The 21901-nt window shown below is 38.9% G+C and overlaps 1 protein-coding gene and 2 long non-coding RNA genes across 9 annotated transcripts in view; all 3 read right to left on the bottom strand.

Moving 5' to 3' along the window:
• nlgn2a (neuroligin 2a) overlaps positions 1–21901 on the bottom strand; it is a 264100-nt gene that overhangs the window by 136608 nt on the left and 105591 nt on the right. The gene's annotated exons all lie outside the window — the stretch shown is intronic.
• LOC309702107 lies at positions 1440–5404 on the bottom strand. Of its 3 annotated transcripts, none has more exons than XR_014275374.1 (4): positions 5333–5404; positions 3563–3679; positions 3343–3446; positions 1440–3240 (listed from the first exon to the last, which is right to left on the bottom strand). It is a non-coding gene; the product is annotated as an uncharacterized lncRNA (long non-coding RNA). The 3 variants fall into 3 exon arrangements; XR_014275376.1 differs by lacking the exon at positions 5333–5404 and adding an exon at positions 3846–3886; XR_014275375.1 differs by lacking the exon at positions 5333–5404 and having other exon boundaries at positions 3563–3894.
• On the bottom strand, positions 12663–15038 carry LOC309702109. Its single transcript, XR_014275379.1, has 3 exons — positions 14747–15038; positions 13824–13852; positions 12663–13395 (listed from the first exon to the last, which is right to left on the bottom strand). It is a non-coding gene; the product is annotated as an uncharacterized lncRNA (long non-coding RNA).

Below are 21901 nucleotides of genomic sequence, written 5' to 3'. Positions count from 1 at the left end.
TCCTATATCTTCTTTTCTCAAGGTTACTTTATTAACACTTGCAGTGCACTTTCAGTCTGAGAACACGATCTGTTTCTAATTTCCAGGGACACCTAAAACAGAGGTAGATCAGATCTGTGCTCAGCCTGAATAAGGTTTTATCATGATTCGCTTCCATTACAAGTAAAAACACAGTAAACATCAAGCACAAGGGGATCAAATCGACTAATTATAACCAGAAAGTTTGGGATCAGTTTCACTCGTTTCTGTGCTGCCATTCAATAAAATCCTTCAGCAGGACACTACTCCTCTTCTATACTCTGAGCTTATCTCTGTTTCACAGCGTTGCTGAGTAATTTCCCAACACTGTTGGTCTCATCAACATCATGGTAACAGGGCAGCTGACCGTGCTGCCCCGAAATGCCTGACTCAGCTGCTCAAAATGTGAACGATATCAATAAACCGGAGGATTAATTATAAAAGGCAAATATACTGCGAAGTGTGCGGCGATTTATGACTGTTCTCTCCTGCTATACGTTACACAAAATCTGAGCTGTGTTGAGGCTGTGCCAGAAAAACACAGCTTCAGAATCCTAACAGTATAAAGTGGCTTACTCATGGCGTTATCCCAGAGATACAAAGCTGTGGATATGTTCGCATGCACGCAGGATTTTTTTTACCATTTGCTTGGTTTAAGTTTAATATTTACTTGTGTTCCAGTTTTCATCAACCAGTATCTGACGTTTTAGTAGCCAGACGCTTATCGTGACACAAAATGAAAACAGGATGAAGTGAGAAGCACTTCATAAAAAGACTTTAAATGTACACGCTTCTTCTCTGGAAGTATTTTTGTTCCTGCTTTGTGACATTTTAACAAGCTAAGAAAAGTAATCAGTTGCTCCTCCAGTGAGTCTTCCTTCCTGCGGATGAATTCTAACCCCGCTGTGTTCGACTGCAGCACGAGAGGGCAATCCTTGTTTTCCTCTGTAGCCTCAATGAGATCAGCACAGTTCTCCTCCGGCTGCAAGTTGTGCTTTACAGAGGAACGCTGGCTATTGACATCAGCTGCTGAATACATCTCAGGCAACAGCGACTATAAGGTGGGAGAGGCCCACAGCTACCCTGCTAGCAGTGACTGCACAAAATAGACTGGGACCATGGACCATGGACACAAGCAAATGCATTATGGGTTTTCCTAGACAGATAATATACTAGAAAGGTAGGAAGTGAGGAACTAGGAAGCTATTAATAAAGTGGCCTGGTAAAATAATATTTAAATAAAAAGGAGATATCATTACATGTGGTTTTAAAACAAGCAGCTTTAAAACAATGCATTACCAACACGAGGTTACTTTTTTGTTTCTTTTAAAAAAATAAATAATTAAAAATAACTAGAAAGTGCATTTTCTGAAGAAACTGCAGTGTGAATGCTTGAATCTGAATGTATGCACTGAAATGAATTAATTGCTGAATGTTAAGTTAAAAATTCTGAATGAGCTGGAAAATACAGAAATTTTCACCTGAAAACAAAAGTGCAGAACTTTTGAAAGCTGATGTTCACACAGAAGAAGTTGGAAAAAAGCTAAACATGTTTAAAATGTAAATAATAAAAAGATGAGTAATGACAAAAGAAAATTTAGAGTCAGAAAACCTCTGAATGAATATTAAAAGTTCAAATTCTTCTAATTGAAATGAACTTAAAAGATGAACAAAAATTCTGGAGAAAATACAAACTTTAATATACAGCATAATGTTTTTCAGACATATACACATGTGTATATCATGTTTAATAGTATTACATACATCAATTTGTTTTGTATGTCATAGAAAATAACATAAAAATCTTAAGTCATATTTTACAGCTTCTTTCTGAAAAGGACTAGTAGAATAAATAAAAATAACTAAATTAAATAACTAAATAAAAAATAATAAGCAAGATATGAAATACATGAAAATTCAACTTTTAAAACCACAATCCTGAACCTTTAAATTGTGTTGGTTTCTTAGAACATGGCTGAACAGCTGTTTCTATCGGTCTACTTAATCTGTCTACACATCTTTTTATTACTCATTCTTCTTTATGTTTTAATGTAAACAGAGTCCACACAGTGGTAAAAGAGAACTGTATAGAGATTTTTGAGTAAAGTCAAATGAAAGCGTAAGGTGGTGACACAGTTTAACACATGCAAATAATCAAATAAACACATTAGTCCTTTTTGTGAACATGGATAAATAAGTATCAATACAGCATTGTTCAGCCATGCCACTAAATGCTTTTTTACACATTGTTTTAACCTGGGCTCAGACACAAAGTCCCAAAATTAGTTAGTCCCTGACTTTGAGTTGTGGTTATGACTAATTATTATACACAAGGCTTTATCTATCTGAACTCTAAGGACACAAATATGAAAAAAAAAAACTATACTTACCAGCTGATACCCCACACTACACACTAGGTGTGCCATGTGACCTGAAACTTTGGTACAAAATCATCATAATCATTCTGTTAACACTGTTTTTTAACGCTGTTTGTGTTGCTGTTCAGCAGTTTAAAATGTTTTAGATTGGATTACATGGAATGAATTTGAATTTTCTTGGGGGGTTTTGTGTGTGTTTTGTTCTTAGCAGATTTTTTTCTTCCATACTGTTGAATTCCAGTTACCACATTTCTGGTCATATGACATCCCGAGTGCCCACTTAAAAAAAATCCCCACAGTTAATTCAACATTAGAACAAAATAAAAATATCCATCCATCCATCCATTCGCTTCCGCTTATCCTTTCCAGGGTCGCGGGGGGCGCTGGAGCCTATCCCAGCTGTCATAGGGCGAAAGGCGGGGTACACCCTGGACAGGTCGCCAGTCTGTCACAGGGCCAACACACAGGGACAGACAACCATTCACACTCACATTCACTCGCACATTCACACCTAGTGACAATTTGGATTAATCAATTAACCTATCCCCACAAATAAAAAAATAAAAATATGTTAAAGAAAAAAAGGTTTGCTCTGTGATGAAATACTAAATAAGCATACATTGTACAGAGCACTAACAATGACAACAATCCTTTAGCCTGTTGATCAGAGAGAGGCAGTCATTATGTCCATTTAAAACCTGTAATCACAGAGCACATCGTTTCTGTGAAACTATAAAGTCCCATATGATCCTCATCATGTCCAGTGACTTCAGAGTGGATCCTCCCTGTCATCCGGCCAGTGTTTGATGTGTGGCAAGCAGCACAGAAGCAGGATAGCTGAGGACTTTAAAAGAAGAGCAGAAAACAGGAATATGTAGTTGTAAATGTAAATATCAGTGATACTTGTCTTGTCAAAGGGAATAAAATAATGAAAATGTTAACTTACACACTCATTTAGGGAGGATCTTGACACTGCACAGAGGAGGCACAGTCAGTCTGACAATGATGGTGATCTCCAGGGATGTTTTCCTGCAGCAACATTCCTGCCAACTGGCCATATGATCCAGAGTAGTGGGTTTGTAATAAACAGAAAGGTGTATATGTTAGGTAGTGTGCACTCAGAGCTGGTCCTAAGAAACAAACACATCCTGTAATAAACTGAATACCTGTAGTAGTGCTGCTGCAAATATGAAGCCCTTCTATCATGAGTGGTTTCAAAGAAGGTGTTTTGGAGGCTCAGTCACAGAAACTGTGCCGTCTGTTCAGTCCTGAGTGTCTCAGCTCTGAAGGGGATGGATCACAGAGGGAAACACCTGAGTACAGACATTACAATACACTCTAACACTCCTAAGGTCAAGTGAAAACACAATTTAAACACTTCACAAAGAATGAATACATGTTTTCATGGAAATTATGTCATTAACCCTTTTTGTTGTGAGTAAATCTCACCGGCTGCTTGTGGGACAAGCTAGAAGGAGGACTTATCACAGAATCTCTCCTGTGCTCCAGATGTGAAGTCTCACGCTCTGATCGTATGGCGATGAAGATGGTGATGATGAAGTTTCTCTGATCTGTGGCATTACAGTTTCTGGCTGCTATGTGCTTCACATTGTTGGATTTTACATGTGAAGCTTGGAGAAGACACAGGAGGACTGTGTCTTGCTTAAAAAAAAATAAGAAAAAAAAAGGAAACCTAACAGGAAAGGAACCCCCCCCCCTCAACTCCCACCGTACCCTCCCCCCCCCCCCCCCTCCCACTCAACTCCCCAACCTCACACCATCCAATGTCTATACAAATGTAGGGTATCAGCTGGTAACAGAAAGCAAGTGTAACATATGCACTACATATGTAACACTGCTGAAACATTTCTGGCCAGAAATGTGCAGTTATCAACCCAGACCCACCCTGATGATTGCACTGGCCAGAAACATGATAAAAGCTCATAAAAATTTATGTTTCATAGTAAAATTGGTCCAAAAATATAATCGTATACTTTTGAAAAAGTTTAAAGTTTATAACAAACCAAAATAATAACATTTTTGTAAATAGTATTTTAAAATAGAGGCACACATAAAGTGGCTTAACTGTCATTATTGCTGTAATTAGGTTTGTTTGTTTGTTTGTTTTTTTAAAAAGCAACCTTTAGTCATTATTGTTCTCTCAGAAACAATGAAGAAGCTGTTGAACATTTATGTGTTGTGTAGGCAATCCTCTGGTCCACCCTCCCTCCCTCCCAGCCACAGTGAGACTGGGGCAGCCTGGCAGGATGTTGAAGCCTGGCTGCAGAGAGGATATGCCTACACTATTCATTTTAAACTGCTATATTTGATTTTTCTGACATTTATAGGTTACTGTTAGTGAATTTTAGATTTTCTGTAATAAATAAAATTGTCATCTTTTACTGATATCATTACTTAATTCATGTAATTGTATTTTATGTAAACAATTCAAACATTATACTGCAATGCAGGGCGTCAACTTTTAAATATCGCTCTACTTTATGTCTGTGAAGGTTCTCAGTCATCCAGGTCATCGTAGTCAAAGGAGCTTGCAAAGAAAAGCGTCTGGACTTCTTTCTGGAGTTCAAGCATCGCTCTACTTTCTTAAGTCATTCAAAAATATAGATATTACTTACTGTATTCAAAGATCTAGATCATGAATCATCACAGGACAATACACAGTATACTGGGTCATGGTAACTATGGTAGGTCTTCATGACTCCAGAATGGAGACATCGATCTGACTGAGAAATGAAAATTAGGTCAAGCAGTGTGTTCTTCTCTGTGGTAGGGGCAGTGATGACCTGTGCGTATCCCCTAGACTCAAACAGCTCCAGGATTGGTTTGTTTGCACTGGATAAAACATTCTCATTAAAATCACCACAAACTATGATGGGATGACAGTCCATGATCTCCAATGAGTCTAATAGGCTTACCAGGTTTTTCAGGAATGGCCTCAGAGTGTAGTCTGGAGGTCTGTATACAACTGCAATCAGAGCACTGACTGGTGCTTCAACCTTTAAAGCCAGAAATTCAAGGTCAGTTACATTATGGATGTACTGTTTTTCATGCACTTGAATGTCACTTTTCACATAAACAGCAACTCCACCACCACTTCTGTTTGCCATCTGGGGAAAGTTTGTGTAGGACAGGTGTCTGTTGCGTTTGAACAAATTGTAATTTTCCAAGTGGAGACTCTCTGCGACAAAAGAGCCCCGCAGGTGTGTTTCTGTTAGGCACAAAACATCTGCTAGACACAATTCATGGTGACTTTTGATGTCATTAATGTGAGCTGGCAGTCCCTCTGTATTATGATGAACAATGGTGAAAACCTCTGACCTGCTCAGTGTTTGCCTCACGTGTAGAAGAGGCATCATGTCATCAAGGTTGGCTTGTCTCATGTTCTCAAGCGCTGCAGTGATTTCTGGGTTGGTGAATATTTTTTTCTCCTCCATATCAAGAAGATACAGTCCACTGAGAGACGTCACTCTACTGACAGCTACGTAGGCCATGCCGGGCTCAAAAATGCTCTTAAGAGAGACAACAGCTGATGTAGTTGTCATACCCTGTACCTTATGTATTGTACATGCAAAGGCCAGCTTCACTGGGAACTGTCTTCGTACCACTCCTTTCTGCTTCAGATTCTCCTCTGCTCTCTCAATGTACACCATGTCGTCTGCTGGTGTGCGGTTATTCTTTCCAGATGTCTCATTATCCATTTTAAGTCCAAGCTTGATGATGTGTTGGTCGTTTTCAGAGTGAACTACTCTAAGTAGTTTTCCAAAAGCTCCATTAACCAAACCATTTTGTATGTCAATGTTTCTGGTGAGCATGACACGAGCTCCTTCTGCAACTTTCAGTGTGTCTGGTAACTCGTTTTTACCTCCTTTCAATGGTCTGTCTTGAAGTGCCATTCTGCCAGTTCTAGGATCTTTTCTATAATCATCTGCATGGATGTCAATGATATGAGTGTGGAGCAGAGCCAGTGTTGCAGAGTTGTGTGCATCCACTTCTTTATTAGTTGCAAAAATGTGCAACGCATCAGTTGGACAAAGGGCTGGTTCAGTTATGGCCTGTGACAACAAATTTCTATCTGCTTCGCAAAGCTCATCCAACTTTCCTTTCACACGAATTCTGTTCAGCATCTCTGCAAAGACAACATCATCTTTCTGACGCATAATCTCAGTCAGAGTGATCATCTGAAAATGCTCCCGCCACAGGTCGATCTCAGACGGGTCGTGCACACAGAGAGGTTTAGACTGTCGCACTGGGGGTAGCTGATAGAAGTCTCCGACAGCAATGACTGACATGCCTCCAAAGGGTCTCCGAGTCCCTTTGATCTGTTTGAGTCTTGCATCTACATATGCAAACAGATGTCTTGACACCATAGACACTTCGTCAATGACGATTATTTCAGCATTCAAAAGTTCTGATCTGACTTCATCCAGCTGATTGCCAAGTCCCTGAATGGGAGGTTTTAAGCTTCTAGGCAGCTTGAGAAGAGAATGCAGTGTTGTTCCAGAAATGTTAAAAGCTGCAGTCCCAGTGAAAGCAGTTAACAGGACAGTGGGTTTTGATATGTCAACGTCGTCTGCATATCTGGGCACTTTGCTCAGTATCTTAGATGCTTCTGAGTAGATGCATTTGATAAGATGTGATTTTCCTGTTCCAGCACCACCATTAATATAAAAGAAAAACTGCTCTGGATTTAGAGCACAGACTCTTTTAATGCACCAGTCTCTAACTGCATAAAATATGCAGGCTTGCTTCTTGTTCAGATTCTGAAACATCTGACGTAACAATGTGGGATCAATAGCAGGGGGTTCCCTGATGGCTCTGACTTCTGTTGAAGCATCAGCCTGACGGCTGTAGTCGGGCACATCTTCCTGTTCATTTTCATTGTCTCGCTCTCTTTCTTGTTCGACAAGTGGCAACCTTACGAGATCTGATTCAGGTGCCAGATTACACCATTCGTCAGTCACACCTCTGTTCTGCTCATATTCCTCAACAGCGCTCTCGATCTCCTCACTGTTTTTCTCATATTTTTCTCTGTTTCTTTTGACAATGTGTTGCACGTACTCAAGATGGTCAGTACCTGGTAGCTGTACACAGCCAGCACCATAGAAAGCCTGATAGGTTGGCAACGATGGTGTTTTCAGTTCGTGGTCTGAACGATGAGGAAGGTACAGTTTAAGCAGTCTTCCGTAATATTGCTCTGGATGTTTTTCTTGTGAGCAGCGGTGAAATCTGATGATAGCAGGCTTATTGTTTTTGCGCCTTTGCACAAACCCCATCTCATTGAGAAGGGGCAAAACATCTTTACCTTTTTTCTGTTGGCCATAGACAATCCTGCAAGTAGCAGCAAAGTCTGCCATGCACATCTCCTCATACTCTGGTGTTTCAGGTCTGGCTTTGTATTTGTCATTCAAAGATGTCATCCAAACATTGGAAGACTCAGGTGTTGTGTTGTCCAGAACTGACAGGGGACGACTCATTTTCACAGGATTATCATCAGTTGGAATGAATATTACAGCACGTGAGCATTGCTTCATGTGAAGACCACATGCACGAGCAACACACTCCTGTGCACTGATCTCTCGCTTCTTTGAATATGCCTGCATGACGGCTCTCATTTCATCGCACTCATTTACACTGTCCTTATGGGAGTTCTCAATGACAGTTTTCAGGTACTCAGATAGCCCGCCCTCTTTTTTTGATATATATTTCATTAAATAATTTGCAGCACCAAAAGCATCTAAAACAAAGCTTATGTCGATATTACTGTTCCAGGCTTCAAGCAGATGTGGATTATAGCCGTTTATCCAAGAGTCTTTTGGATCACGCTTTAGTATGATCGTACTCCTCATGTTCATTTTATTCAGGTATCTCTCATATTCTGCATGTGTCAACTTGCATCTTTCCAAGAGCTGCTCTAAACTCATGGAAGCAGTTTCAGGTTCATTCAGCAGCTGGTTCAGTGGTCTGAGCTTGTTCTTTGCCGTTTCTACTTCCAGTGCATCATCCTCACTGGGTCTTGTGATCATTGTCTCATTGCAGGGTGGTTTGGGAAAACCAAAACGGCACCCGGAGCTTAAACTCCTAAAGCACGTCTTTGTGTGGTTCTTACTGTGTTTTTGCACTTCTGTTACTTTTTTGTACAGTTCAGGTTGTTTATGTGGATCAGGCAGCTGAGCTGTGATGTATTTGTTTATAAAATCAAGAACAGTTTGCTCATCATCCTCCTCAAACACAGGAGCACCTTCTACCCACAGGAGACAGTGTATGTGTGGGCTTCCTCTGTGCTGAAACTCAACTCTGTAAAAGTAGTCAATGACTTTGCCAAGTGGCTCTGCGGGAGATAAGAGTAAATCTCTGAATAATGCTTCAACTCTCTTGTCAAACATGCGCATTGTTGTGACAGGATTGCTTCTCAGGATGTCACACTTTGCTGACCAGTCGAGTCCTTCAAAATTCACTTGTTCACCTTGCTGCCTTGTTATTGCCTCGATCACTTCAGGCCAGCGCATTTCAGCAGCTGAAAATGTGCAAAAGAACGTGGGAGTTCCCAACTGTCTGATCATGGCAAAAAGATCTCTTGTTGTTTTCTCCCAATAGGCTGGGGTTCCTCTCAGAGGCTGCATGAATCTCACTGCATCTTTATTTCGCACCAGTTTCTCCACCTCGTGTTTATCTTGTAACATGCCTGAGGTTATTTTTCTACCATCTCTGGTCAGAGGCTTTGCCTTCCTTAACTGTACTGTCATGCTGGATGTAGCCAAGTGTATTTCAGTCACAAACTGTGCAAAGAATAAATAGTTTGTGTCTTTGGCAAAACGATCATCAATGCAGAAAAGTCTTGATTTGAAATACCCACTGGGGGATACTTTGATCAGCCTTCTTTCATCAAGTGTGTTTTGGCCTGTAGGAAACTGCACAGGGAAGGCCATGGCCTCCAGTTTAGGTGTTTTGAAAAAACTTATTGGATTGTTTCTCTCTGCAGGAGCAACAGAGTAGATTCCTTCACTGAAACATAATATCTCCTCAGCCACATCAGGGGGCTGCAAACAGGACTCGAGTGCAAAACCACCATTAGTCAGTCCATCTGCTTGCTCTGAATCATCTCTCATCTGTTCATGCGATTGTTCACCATCACAGGGTAACATGTCAATGTCCTGTTCATTTATATTTTGTGCTTCACTCAGTGCATTTTTCTCACAGCTGTCAATTTCCATTAAATCAGCCTCATCATAATCGTCCTCATTCATGTTTTCATCATCATCATCCTCATCATCTTCATCCGGAAGAGTTGGATCACACAGCTCAGCATCATCTCTGATGCTCACATCCTTATACTGTGGATGAATCTGCTTGAGTTTATGCAGTGCTTGCACAAGTTTAGACCAGCTTACAGTCTGAAACAGCTGATGACCTTTGTAAGACAAGCGTCTCTTCAGTTTCACTCTGATCACCTGAGAATTAATTCTCAATCGAGGTAGTGTTTCAACAGTTTCCTGTACCTCTGATGGGACACAGACCACATTTCCTCTAATTGCTCTTTGTCTGCCTTTGGGAAGAGGAATGATCTTGGCAAATGGTATGCACTTGGCTATGAGATGTCTCTCCAGTATGTTGAGATCAGAAAGTTCAGCTGGAATATCAGCAAGATCCAACTTATTGGCAACAGCAAGTGCTGGCATGGATCCATTTTTAAGATGATCGTGGCAGGTGTGACATATCCACTCTCTCTTTCTCTCATCAGGCACTTTGCACTGCTCATTTCTGCAGTTTTCATCACAAACATGAACAAACTTTCCTGTCAAACATGTTGTAACTACATGTGGGTTTTTGACATAATTTGACCTTCTGCAGGGTCGTACTTGGTTTGGAAATGAAGCCTTGAAACATACAGTACATGGGTATGATGGTCCAGCTTTGATTTGTGATTTGAACACAGATATGGCCTCGTTGATCACACTGTTGTCACTCTCTTGGGTTTGTCTGTTCACCCATCTGTATTTCCTTTTTATTTTCATTGCACATCTCATATTGTGCATAATCCTGAAGGCAAGATTACTTTGATACCTGTCTCGCATTAGTTGTTTCATTAGTTGTCTGTGTCTTACTCTGAATGCGTTATCACGTGCATAACGCTGAGTCACTCGAGATCTCTGTCTCTCTCTGAAATCTGGGCTCTCTTGATACCTTTTAGTGATATAGTTTTTTTGTTTTTGTCTAAATTCAGCATTGTCACAGTAGCGTCTTTTAATATATTGTTGTTGTTTCTTTCTGAATTCATCGTTCTCACAGTAGCGTCTTTTAATATATTGTTGTTGTTTCTTTCTGAATTCATCGTTCTCACAGTAGCGTCTTTTAATATATTGTTGTTGTTTCTTTCTGAATTCATCGTTCTCACAGTAGCGTCTTTTAATATATTGTTGTTGTTTCTTTCTGAATTCATCGTTCTCACAGTAGCGTCTTTTAATATATTGTTGTTGTTTCTTTCTGAATTCATCGTTCTCACAGTAGCGTCTTTTAATATATTGTTGTTGTTTCTTTCTGAATTCATCGTTCTCACAGTAGCGTCTTTTAATATATTGTTGATGTTTCTGTCTAACTTCAGGATTGTTTTTATATGCCTCGCTTGTAGAAGATTTCTTCTTTTCTTTGTAATCTTTATTTGAAGCGTACTTTTGTCGTTCTTTCCTTTTTTGGTTTTCTTTTCTCTGATTTCTTGGTTTGTCTGATGCCATTAATCTTCTTTTCATTTTGCGCCTTTGCTGTTTATTAACTTTTGTCAGTTTATAGATTTTTTGTATAACTGTATCAGAAAGATCACAGTTAGCACCATTTTTTATTGCAGTCCTTGACTGACAGGAAAAAACATCATTTGATGGAAGGAAATTAAAGTCACTCGATAGTTCTTTGGTAGTTATAAAAGTAAATTCATTTTGAGGAGCTTCGTGTGATGTGAACTGAGTCATACGGACTTCTTGTTGTTTCTCCAGTGGTGTACAAACAGACATTGGAGAGATCTCAGTAAGATCAGTGGTTGTGTTTCTCCTTGGAGAAGAGGAGTTTGCTTCATCAACAGTTGTATCAGAGTGAGTAGGTGCCACAGCAGTGGCAGCTGTTGGTCTGCAGACTGTGTCTGTGATAGTATCACTCAGGTTGACTGTGCTCATACTGTAGAACTGCACAGGCTTCAGTTCATAGTTACAAGAGGGTGATATCTCCATCATTTCATAAGAATCTTGGATCCTCTTAATCATGTCACTGAGGAGTGTGAATTTCAGCATCACTGCTGTACCACGATTACGTGACTGTAGTAGTAGAGGAAGACCACTGGGTGTTCTGGAGTGTGGATCAAAGAAACCATATTTGCCTGATGTGGATCTGAACACTGCGATACACAATCCACTCATAATCAATAAGGCATACTGCACATCTGACAACAGGCAGCTCAGTCCTGCTTCTAAGCTGAGAAAGGTATCTACTGCTTCCTCTGGAGGTTCTTCAAATGTCCCATACCGGGAAGGCTGTGTCATGTCGACATCATACATAGACCAGCGAGCATCAACTTTGTCTGGCAGCTCATCGGTTGCCAAATGAATATTTTTAGGAAATCTTTTCTTGGCCTCTTTGTACATCACATCACCTTTATCCAAGACCAGATTAAGGTCAGCTGTAGTCATGTTATCATTCTCATGAAGGAAAGCAAGAAATGTGAGTGAGTTACATGTGCACTGCTTGTTTCTGGAGTCTCCATATTTGGGATGAGCCTGGCTGTGAGATGCACAGATATGTGTAACAGAGGGCTGGTTTTCAAAGTTCACTCTTTCTGCATGAGATGGTCCTGCCACATCACTGTGACAGCCTCTTTTTACAATATCAGCATAACCCACCTGTGGGGCACTTGACACCTCAGGTTGGTCTCTATGGTTTACCTGATGATCATTAAATTCATGCTGCAATCCAATCTTTACAGCATCTGCATAGGATACCTGTTGTACATGTGCAGGAACATGTTGACCTGCCTGTTTGACACCATCAGCATTGGTCTTTGCAGACACAAAGTCTTCTGCAGAGCTCTGAGGAAAATCACACTCAGCTTGTTCACATGTTGGTACTTCATGAAACTCATGGAACGTCTTCCAGCGTTGTTTTGCCGCTTGTGACTTTTTCTGCTTCCTTGGCATTTTTACACAAGTGTTTCTCTTAGTCTTTAGAAAATATGTTTATAAAATAAGAGTGGCACAGAGCAGGAGATGTTTTCTTTGTCTTTATATTTCAGTTTTTATTTCTCAGAAACAGATGTCTTTGTTTGTTTGACAGTTTGTCAGTCGAGAGAATAATATGCACTCTCTTTATTGGCTTGGCACAACTTAGCAGCAAGCGCAAAGTGAAAAACAGCTAGAGAGAAAATTTAGAAGAGAGAACAGACAGAGCAGGAGAAACACAGCTGGGAAATCACAATCAAACCGTGAATTAGAGTTTTCTTTATTTGTTCAGTTTGTTCTCAGGTAGAGGCAATATGCACTCTTTATTGCTTTAATGGCTTGGCATTTTTCAGCAGCAAGCCAAGAGTGAAAAACAGGTAGAGAGAAAATTTAGCAGAGAGAACAGACAGAGCAGGAGAGACACGGCTTTAAATCAAACCGCAGAGTTTTCTTTGTTTGTTCAGTTTGTTCTCAGGTTGAGGCAAAATATGCACTCTTTATTGTTTTATTGGCTTGTGCATTTTTCAGCAGCAAGCCAAAGAGTGAAAAACAGGTAGAGAGAAAATTTAGCAGAGAGAACAGACAGAGCAGGAGAGACACGGCTTTAAATCAAACCGCAATAAGATTCTTGGTTTGGCAAAATTTCTCACAAACCACAGGGTGAAATACAGATGGAAAGAAGGCAGAGACAACAGGTGGAGTAGGACAGAAGATAGAGGGGTTGGGGGGTTGGGATGTGAGATAGAAGACTGGAGATCTGGTTCTTGTTCTTCTTCTGCACACTGTGAACAAAAAACAAGAAAAAAAATAATTTTAATAAAATTATATCACATGGTAATTGTATGAACTAATTGTGACTACTGAAAAAGGACAAAACAAATATTCAAGCTAAACTGTTGTCGGCTGCCATGTGCAAAAAGTTGCACAATTTGGCACTTTTTAAAAGAATAAATATTTAATTAAATTCAGCAATAATATTTTTAAATACAAATATGATTGAGTGAATTGTTAACTAATCACATGTAATGTGCAAAAATGTACGAAAAAAATATTTTAGCCCAATTGTTAAGCTGAACTTATGTGTATTTATTATAAAAATGTGTTTAAAAGGTCTAGCACAAAGTTTGAACCCATCACTTTAAAGCTTATATTAGTCAGACTCTTTTTTTTAAATTTTGGTGTACTTCTCTAACAGTATGTGCACACCTACCAGGCAAAGCACAGATGTGAGTCAAGTTCCTGAAAGTGTAAGACAAGAAATAACATGTTAGTTGTCTGTACAGTGTTATCAGACTAACAAAAAAACAAAGCCCACACGACATGATACACTGAACTTATAGTCAGCAGGGTAATTATAGAGTAATATAGCACACCAGCTGATACAGCAGCCATTTTATAATTCAAACTAATTAACTGAAGTATTTATTTAAGTACTTATATAAGGCTACTGTTAGACTGTTACTAGCCTTAGCATCGCTGCTAACGCTAGCATTCCTGCTAGCGTTAGCACTTCAGTTAGTGTTAGCACTGCTGGTAGAACTAGCACTCTTACTGTTAAAACTGAGGCACAATGGCAATAATAAAGCTCATTTGTTACTTTTGTCTCACTGACCGCCAATAAATATCACAGGAATATCACAGGAATATTCTTTTTGTCAGTTAAAAACTGCTAAGGCTAGTGTTGGCACTATAGCTAGCGTTAGCATTGATGCTAGCATTAGCATCGAAGCTAGCATTAGCACTGCTACTAACAGCAAAAGTCATAAAGTACTCTTACTGTTAAAACTGAGGCACAATGGCAATAATAAATCTCATTTGTTACTTTTGTCTCACTGACCGCCAATAAATATCACAGGAATATCACAAGAATATTCTTTTTGTCAGTTAACAACTGCTAAGGCTAGTGTTAGCACTATAGCTAGCATTAGCATTGAAGCTAGCGTTAGCACTGCTGCTAACAGCAAAAGTCATAAACCTATATAAATGGTAGCAAAGGTTATTCTTTTTTTGCTTTCTTTATTCTTTGAACTCTGTTGAACTTTAAAAAGACTTGATATGTGAGTTTAAATGTCAAACATGTATTTTTACCATCATAAAACTAAAACAGTGCTGTACTGAGTGTATTGTACTTACCACAGCAGAGAGCAAAGCGGAATGACGGCAGTTGGTGCAGTGATTAGTTAAAGACTGATGAGGCGTTCAGGTGGTGCTTGGAAATTTGAGCATCAGTTTGAACATCAATAATGAGCATATATATTTCTCTGTCATAGAGAGACAGAGAAAAAAATACACAAGACTCACCAGCATACAAATTGGTACTTTTTCTCTTTATGTCACTCATTCGCTTATACTCAGGAAAGAGGGCAACTGGCATTAAATTAGCAAATAAAAAGTATGTCATCTTGAACTGTTTTATGGATTTTATTTTAAGACTACTTTGAGCGTATTCGTGGGGAGATTAACTATACAGACTAAAAACAGAGACATTAAATGAGATTCGATTATTTAAAATGTGGGAAAATACACTACAGACAGGTAGATGCTGTGAGCTTTAATTATCCAGTCAGAAAAGATTATTTTAAAGTCATCAACTGACTAAAACTGCCGAGGTATGAAAAACCTGTGTGGAGAAGACAAGTCCACCAATACACAATCAACTTGAATTTAACAGGGCAATAATTCAGGGCTCTATTCAGTTAGCCTATATTAACTACTGACATACTGTTAATCTGTGGCAAAAGCCTGTCAAACCTGTCTTATTGTACCTATTGAAAAAGTTAATCTTACTACAACTGCTTAGATGTAACACACATTTTTGATTTAATCTTGGCAGAGTGAGAGACAGAGCTCGTTAAGCAGGCAGGTGTGAGCCTGGTTGCTATAGTGACCGCACCCAAGGGCTCCATACACACGGACACAGACATGTGGACTGAAATGAATTAATTGCTGAATTTTGAGTTAAAAATTTTGAATGAGATAAAAAAACAAAAAAAACAACCTGAATTTAACCTGAAAACAACAGTGCTGAACTGCTAAAAGCTGAAGGTTACACAGAAGAAGTTGGAAAAAAGCTGAAAATGTTTTAATTGTAAATTAGAAAAACCTAAGAAATGAGAAAAGAACATTTAGAGTCAGAAAACATCTGAAAGAATATTAAAAGGTCATATTCTTTGAATCACTGAATGACTAAAATGTGATCCCTCCACTTGGACCCACACAGTTTAAAAAGTTTACATCTCTGAGCTTTGAAAGACAAGATGTTGGAAAAAGAACAACGATGGCGACGTTTTGAGGGTAAAATGATGGCTGTGACACTGTGGACACAGCAGCAGTTGAAAGAGAAGTGTTTAAGATGAATCTTGGCAGAGTGAGAGAGAGAGCTCGTTAAGCAGGCAGGTGTGAGCCTGGTTACTATAGTGACCACACCCAAGGGCTCCATACACACGGACACAGACATGCACCTCACTTTTGCTGCTTAAAATGAACAGAAAAGTCAGGCTGAAACAAATCGTTCCCAAATGAAAAGTAAAAGTCGTATTGACAAAATTCTTTCACTGTGAGCGACAGCAATGTCTAGTCTACCGAATTCTCAGTTTTCATGCCTGTGGAGTTTATTATATGGACGTGGTGACAGTGGAAAGACACCATGCTCTTCTGATTTTCAAACGAACCTTCTGAGCCATTTTAACATTAGAGTCTATGGAAGAGTTGGAGGGAGGAGGCTGTGCATTGGTGACATTTACGAAAGAACCATAACACCTAGGACAATAGTAAACACATTGGATGAAAGAGGACAGCGATGGCTACGTTTTGAGGGTAAAATCATACCTGTAGAGCAAACGCTGCGGACACAGCAGCAGTTTTAAAAAAGATTTTAAGATTAATTTTTTTGCTCCTCTCACTCTAGCAGTTGAGCTGCCTCACTCTAGCCCCAACATTCCGTCCCATACACACCCATTATAAACTCTGAAACGGGTGAAAAAACATCATGAAACTTAAACTGGAACTGAAGAAAAAGTATAATAGATATTGAAAAGATAAATACAAGTTGAATAGTTGAATGTCTTGTCTTCGTTTTAAAGTTTGAATGGTGGCTCTATGTCAATGTATGTGGAAGTAGTAAGAGTTTAAAAATGAATAAGTTGAATGAGGATTTGAAGGGTGTCTCCATTGAAATACATTATAAATTTTTGTTAAATAAAGTTGAATAAAATTAAAAATATAAATGTTAAAAATGAGAAAAGTAGAAGCTTTCATGTCCAAAAGAATAGGAATCTAACGGTGTTTGAATGGTTTTTCTAAGTTGAGCGGTTTTGAAGGAGTGAGATGCCAAAAAACGTACGGAATATATAATAATAATAATAATAATAACTAGAAAGTGCATTTTCTGAAGAAACTGCAGTGTGAATGCTTGAATCTGAATGTATGGACTGAAATGAATTAATTGCTGAATTTTGAGTTAAAAATTTTGAATGAGATAAAAAACAAAAAAAACCAACCTGAATTTAACCTGAAAACAACAGTGCTGAACTGCTAAAAGCTGAAGGTTACACAGAAGAAGAAGTTGGAAAAAAGCTGAAAATGTTTTAATTGTAAATTAGAAAAACCTAAGAAATGAGAAAAGAACATTTAGAGTCAGAAAACATCTGAAAGAATATTAAAAGGTCATATTCTTTGAATCACTGAATGACTAAAATGTGATCCCTCCACTTGGACCCAAACAGTTTAAAAAGTTTACATCTCTGAGCTTTGAAAGACAAGATGTTGGAAAAAGAACAACGATGGCGACGTTTTGAGGGTAAAATGATGGCTTTAACACTGTGGACACAGCAGCAGTTGAAAGAGAAGTGTTTAAGATGAATCTTGGCAGAGTGAGAGAGAGAGCTCGTTAAGCAGGCAGGTGTGAGCCTGGTTGCTATAGTGACTGCACCCAAGGGCTCCATACACACGTACACAGACATGCACCTCACTTTTGCTGCTTAAAATGAACAGAAAAGTCAGGCCCAAACAAATCGCTCCCAAATGAAAAGTAAAAGTCATATTGACAAAATTCTTTCACCGTGAGCGACAGCAATGTCTAGTCTACCTAATTCTCAGTTTTCATGTCTGTGGAGTTTATTATATGGACGTGGTGACAGTGGAAAGACACCATGCTCTTCTGATTTTCAAACGAACCTTCTGAGCCATTTTAACATTAGAGTCTATGGAAGAGTTGGAAGGAGGAGGCTGTGCATTGATGACATTTATGAGAGAACCGTAACACCTAGGACAATAGTAAACACATTGGATGAAAGAGGACAGCGATGGCTACGTTTTGAGGGTAAAATCATACCTGTAGAGCAAACGCTGCGGACACAGCAGCAGTTTTAAAAAAGATTTTAAGATTAATTTTTTTGCTCCTCTCACTCTAGCAGTTGAGCTGCCTCACTCTAGCCCCAACATTCCGTCCCATACACACCCATTATAAACTCTGAAACGGGTGAAAAAACATCATGAAACTTAAACTGGAACTGAAGAAAAAGTATAATAGATATTGAAAAGATAAATACAAGTTGAATAGTTGAATGTCTTGTCTTCGTTTTAAAGTTTGAATGGTGGCTCTATGTCAATGTATGTGGAAGTAGTAAGAGTTTAAAAATGAGTAAGTTGAATGAGAATTTGAAGGGTCTCCCCATTGAAATACATGGGAAATTTTTGTTGAATAAAGTTGAATAAAATTAAAAATATAAATGTTAAAAATGAGAAAAATAGAAGCAGTCATGTCCAAAATAATAGGAATCTAACGATGTTTGAATGGTTTTTCTAAGTTGAACGGTTTTGAAGGAGTAGGCTTTCAAAAAACGTACGGAATAAGAAAATATAATAATAAAGATTAGAAGAACAATACTGTGAATGCTTTTCAAGCATTCACACTAATAATAAAGATTAGAAGAACAATACTGTGAATGCTTTTCAAGCATTCACACTAATAAAAGATAAAAACATTTTTTGAACAGGTGGACATTTTTCACTTTGAAGAAGCGCCACTGGAAGGAACAGCTTATCGAGTATTTGGGGGTTTTAAACCTACAAAAGGCACACATGTGGGAGCGAGCGTGTTATCACAGGGAATGTCTAATTGATAAGACACGGAATATTAGACTTCATCAAATCACATTAAATGCACTCCATCAATCCCCGAGTTAACTCAGATGATATCCCAGATTGTGCTGGAGCGCTGCTACAGAAGCCAAGCCAAAAGAACATGGATAGTCAAAGCCCGAGAGCTTAATATTTAAGTACTGTTGTAAAGTCAATTCACTCTCCTGCGGCTAAAAAGATCATTTAAATGGACTGTCTACTGCTAAATCCTATTTCTGCCTTCATTGCTCATCCAAAGCATATGGTGATGACTGGGAAGCTGTGAGAAATGCAAGGAGGATGTGGGGGGGCTGAAGAGAGAGAGCGAGGAAGGAGGGAAGGCAGCAGGGAGGTAAAATGGTGGGAATGTGAAGTGAAAAGAGGAACGATGTAGTAATGCTGGGAGAGGACAGGAGAGGAGGGCAACCATAATGACAGAAAAACAGCAAGATGGAGGAAGGACAGGAGAGTCGATCAAATCAATGACCCACACGAATGCAACAAAACATTTAAAAACACACAGCAGATTGTTGGGATCATGTGAAGTGCATGAACATGCATACACAGCACAAACATCCATGCACACATTCCCTTTCATTCTCTCTCTATTACAAGCTATAAATAGCAGGAACTGAGCTGCTGCTAATTCCTTCATTCAGAGCCAAGCAGAAAGGCAAAATGCATGCAGTCTTTGATGCACACTCTGACAGGAAGACACAGGAACTAGTAGACGGTTGCCAAGACAATCCCTCCATCCCCTCCTTCGCCTCTATTCCTTCCTTCACATGACTTCAATCTAAAGTCTGTACTCCTTGAATCGCTCTCCTTCCCTGTTTCTCACCCTCTCTTCATTCCGGCGTCCCTCGCTAACTACACCATTACTCCTCAGCTTACTCAAGAGGCTTACCGAAATGGAGGGAGGTGTGTTTGTTCAAAATCATGAAGCACAAGGGAGTTTCACTGCTTTAACCCAGGACTGAAAAACAGGAAGCCAAACTGCAGGTCTTCAGCTGGCTACTTCAAGACTGCTCTAAAAATCAGTCAATCTCAAAGATTCTCAAAAATTTTACAGCAGAAATAAACAAAACAAAAAAACAAACACACAAAGTGAATTGACACTTCAGTTTCTCCAGTAAGTAAAGTAAATGGGTTTAGCTTGTTTTGTTTTTTATGTTAATTAAAAATAACAGTGGCTTGAAATAGCTTCACCTTTCAAACAAAGCTAGCTAGCTAGCACTAATTAGCTAATTAGTGCTAGCTAATGGTGGAGACCTTTATTCAAAACACCAAGATAGCCATGGCCAAAAGACAAACGTTTAAACCTCAAAACATGTGCCCACAAACTAGTGGGTGAGGCCACTCTGGCTACTGCCATCTTTTACACAGTCAAAACTGGAATCATTAGCTTATCTTGCTAATTAGCCTACCAGCTACACCAGCAGTGAAGAAAGCCTAATGTGCTAGACGCCAAAGAGTTCCTTTAACAAAATATAAAAGGTGGACTAGCAGTACGTTAATAACTATATTAAATTGTCATCTTTATTGAGGTTTTTAATAACATTAGCAGCTCTCACCTGCTTTGCACTAAATTTAACAAAAGCAAGTGGACAGTGCAATAAACCCGAGTCAAATATGAATAACTGTATGTTCACTTGTGACAATTATAACAACTGAAGCGCTCAACGTTTTGTTTTGGTTTTTTATCCAAAGAGCAAACTAAGTGAATATTAGCTTAAATGGCTAGCTGCAGCTAATAAAAGGTTCTTACAGACTTCATCTTCTATATTTAACAGTTCTCCTCCAATTTATGTTTTTTATTAACTTCAGAACCATTTTAGTTATTGATCAATATTATGATGTGGTAAATAAACACGTTACAGTAATGAAATCCCTACTTTTAATGAACTGCAGGTGACACTGCCTTTGCTTTCGCTAAAAGTTTGCTCAGTGTGGCCATAGCATGCTAAGAAAAGCTTAGTATTTTTAACTGTTTTTGTATTTTAAATCAACTTTGTGAAATAACACCTTGTAATATATGACGCTGTCAAACTGTTTTTTTTTTAACACCAGAAAAATCAACAAGTGGTGGGCAGAAATTTGATAAATGTACACTACACATTCAAATAAATCCATGTCTGCTGAGCTGCCAACTGCATCGACTAAAAGTAAAATCGAAGTAAAATTTTAGACTTTGATTTCAAACTTTTTCAAACCACAACCAATTATGGTACTGGACTGCATCCCACACACAAGGTGCAGTTTTACAGATAATATACTACCCAACTGCAGCCCACACGATTTGAAAGTAACAATCCATCACATAAAACCCAGTGAAAAGATGATACTTTTTTGACAGACCCTCTCTGTTTCCGGCAGACGCTCCTTTCTTTTCTCATGCTTTTCCCACCAACTCTACACTTTTTCTGTGCAGATTTGTCTTGTAAGATATGTTAGCCTAAGTAGTTCTGGACACATTTCTAATAACCTTTCCTCTCTTTCAACAGTCCATCAAACCCACAAGCTACACCAGCTTAACAGTCAGCAATTTAAAAATCTGCTCCTCTTCCTCTCAGCTCATGTCACATAAAGTACTTGACAGTGTAGCAAAGAGTGATGTTACCGTCTTCAGATTTTTGCAAATATCAAAAATGAGACAACCCTTAGCCCTCCGCGGAGATCGTTTGCGGTTTCTTTGCTGACAAGTTGATGCTTTTTGTCATGTAAATGTCAATTATTTCATAAGCTCCCACATTAAAATCAAAATTAAAAACCTAGACATATAACCAGAGGTACTACATCAAAGGAATCTAGAGTTCATCTTTTAGTATAGAAAATGTTTTTGCCGCTCATCTAAGAGTTTTTATCACTTCCTAAGGGTAAATGTAATCTGATTATTCTGGCTTAACGTCAAGTCAGATACATGTCACACATTACGGTTTACTCCTGCCAATCTCTTTAAGCCCCGCTTCTGTACTTTAACTCAACAGTTAGAAATACAAACGTTCCTGACTTATATGCCTATTTTTTAGCATCTGCATTCGCAGCATTATCACCCTACAACTCTGCACCCTATATCCACCTCCTGACTGTCAATACACATACAGGCAGGCAACACAACACATACACAAGAATGACTTCACAAATATAACTTTTTAATCCAATTGTGAG

Source organism: Aulonocara stuartgranti (genome assembly GCF_965226115.1).
Source record: "Aulonocara stuartgranti genome assembly, chromosome: 3".
Lineage (NCBI taxonomy): Eukaryota > Metazoa > Chordata > Actinopteri > Cichliformes > Cichlidae > Aulonocara > Aulonocara stuartgranti.
This window is presented reverse-complemented; position numbering and strand designations above follow the sequence as displayed.